The following is a 3,093-nucleotide window of genomic DNA, read 5'->3' as shown; positions in this document are numbered from 1 at the left end:
ATCCAAAGTTCCTCCTCTGACTAACTCATCTGAGCTCTGTCCTCTGGAGGGTGTATGAGCCGCTCTTGCGCAAGAGTATCCACACACACCTTCTGCGCAAAAGCGCGCTGTCAAATAACACACGACACCACTGTTCAAGACTAGTGTGTGTGTGTGTGTGTGTGTGTTCCCTTATGTCGTTTTGAGTCTTTAGTCCAGCACAAACACAGTCAGACTCGTGCCCACGAAGCCTTTGGTGTTTTTATATCCCCCTCTTCTTTTGGTTTGCTGTCACCTCCCCTCCCCACCGAATTAACCCTTCATGTCCCATCACACCAGTGCACACATCAGCAGAACACTTTGAAAATGCCGTTCTCTGTCCTGTGTTGATTGTGAATACAGTGGTAATGGAAAGATAGATATGGAGTATTTGCAGTAGATGGCGTAACATGCATCTTATTATAGCAGTAATAGGCTACTAAAAAGACGAGAAATTAAAAATCTTACATATGACATGACACATTCCTTGTTTTTTTGTGTGTGAAATCATATGAAAGAAGTTTGTGTCTTCTTTTAAAATGGTGATCAAAACTCTTTACCTTGATTAAATATTACAAACATGTCTTAATTTGGAAATATATACATAATTTAGGCTATAGATGTATGTTTTATATTTAAATAAATAAAAAAATTAAACTATATAGAACGTTAAATTAGGATTTTTTTGTGGATCATGTCCTCCATAGTTTAAGTGAAATCAAAATCAATAAATACCTCTAGACAAAGCAAGACTCAACTCTACATCGTTTCTGCAAAATACTTCAGAATGATTGATTTAATTTCAAACACTAATTAAAAGTGATTAATGGGTTGTAGATGGTAAACTAATAGGTCTTGCCTTTGTTTGAGTGATTATAGTGCTAATGATCTTATCATAGATTCTAAGTTGAGAGGTGATGTAACTATAAGAGGGTCTCGTTCCCTCCTCCAAATGTCACACTTTCAGGAATGTGAGGATGAAGGGGACGAGGTGTGCCGTGATTTGCATTTGTTTGTTCTTCATGGGTCGTCTGAGCGCACATCAAAAAGTGCGACAAATGTTCCAGAACTTGTGTATTGGTTGGTTCAAAGGGGCATTGTGTTTTTAGTTGAACTTGGAAAGATGTTTGTTTGGACTGTCTATCTTCTGATTAATCATGCGAATCCGCATGCTATGTGGTATGCAGAGATAAATAATTATTTTATACTTCACATCTCAGTAACATTTCAATCCTCTTTCATTTGGCTAGAAGACATACTGCTCTCATTTCGAAAGGACTACGAAGAATATAGTCTCAGAATACCTTTGCAGTTAGAGTGGCACACAGTCTTGCAGTTTCAAAGGGCGGATGAGCCAGCTCGTGGGGCCCCACTACTGATGGTCAATGCTTAGACAGATGTTTTCTTGGAGAAGCACATTGCTGTGTTGGTAGCAAAGGAGATGGAAGAAGACTTGACATCTGTTCTCCAGACCGGCTAGACCCTCTGACACTCCAAGGGTGGGGGTAAACTGATGGAGAGAGACCCGTCCTGTTGCGTGTGCATGCCTATTTGTGCTCTTCTGTTGAAATGCATGTCCGTCCTTGATTTTCCTATAAACAACAAGGAATTTTTCCTATGTCGGGGTGATACATTTCCAAAAGTAATTCATCTGGGTTTACGTACCTTAATTGCAGAAGTGATAGCTCACGAGTCGTCCTTTGCGAGGTTCAAACTTTTCTGTTGCCGGCCTGATCTTTTACCCCTACACCTCAAAGACAATGCATGTTCTCAACAAGGATTTCTTCACACCGGGGTCAGATATTAACAAGAGTGGGTGAAAATGTCACAGAAAGTGACAAAAATGTTTTGTACATTTAAAATGCATCCACGGATTTAATCTGTTATCTAATATTTGATATATTTCAGAATATATTATTCTTAGGCTAATCTAGTCATGGCTTTTGTGCCTCGACAGACGCCGTAGTGACCCATAGCTGTCAGACTAGTTAAGAGAATGTGTGTATGAATACATTTTCACCTCTGAATGTTTTAAAGACACACACCTTGTTTCAAATGATTACATCACAATCTAATTAAATGTAATTAAAATGGGAAAAAAAATATTGTTGTAAATGATTTAAGAATTATATTTTAGGGCTGTCAAACGATTAATTGCATCCAAAATAAGTTTGTGTTTACATGTGTGTGTACACTGTATAATTATTATGTATTGAATTCTCACACACATACATGTATATATTTAAGAAATGTTTGCATGTATATATATATATATATATATATATATATATATATATATATATATATATATATATATATATATATATATATATATATATATATATATATATATATATATATATATATATATATATATATATATATATAATGTATATTATATATAAATATCTTATATATCAATATAACAATTTTTTCTTAAATATACTGTATACATGCATGTGTGTGTATTTACATAATTGTACACAGTACACAGACGACAGAAATTCCATGTTCATATATTATGTAAACTTTTATTTTGGTTGTATATGTATATATATATATGTATATATAATTCATTCTTAAATCATATGCATTTGGTTGATCTAAAGAGGCAGTAAAGACTTTTACAATGTTACACACATTTTCAAATAAATGCTGTTTCATTTGAACTTTATATTCATCATATTTCTATTCAAAATCCTGAAATAGGTATTAAGTTCTCTTCAAACATTTTAAGCAGCACAATTGTTTTCAATATTAAAAATAAGAGCACCATGCAATAATATTTCACAACTTTTGAATAGTAGTTTATATACATGATATGAAAGAAAAAAGAGAATTGTGAAAAAAACCTTTATAAACCCATATAAAAGTAAAAATAAAGCCTTTTTTATTTCTGACAGGTAGAGCTCTTCCACTATGGACATGTCTTAGACATCACGTATAGTAGCACAACCTTGGTATATAAATGTTGTTTAACGTCTATTTGTGAAGGGTTTCCAGTGCAACAACTATTGCACCCCCATTGCATCTCTGAAACAGAACAAAAACACACATTCTCCGACGAGTCTAGTG

The sequence above is a fragment of the Gobio gobio genome, assembly GCF_949357685.1.
Source record: "Gobio gobio genome assembly, chromosome: 18".
Taxonomy (NCBI): domain Eukaryota; kingdom Metazoa; phylum Chordata; class Actinopteri; order Cypriniformes; family Gobionidae; genus Gobio; species Gobio gobio.
Note: the sequence above shows the minus strand (reverse complement) of the source record.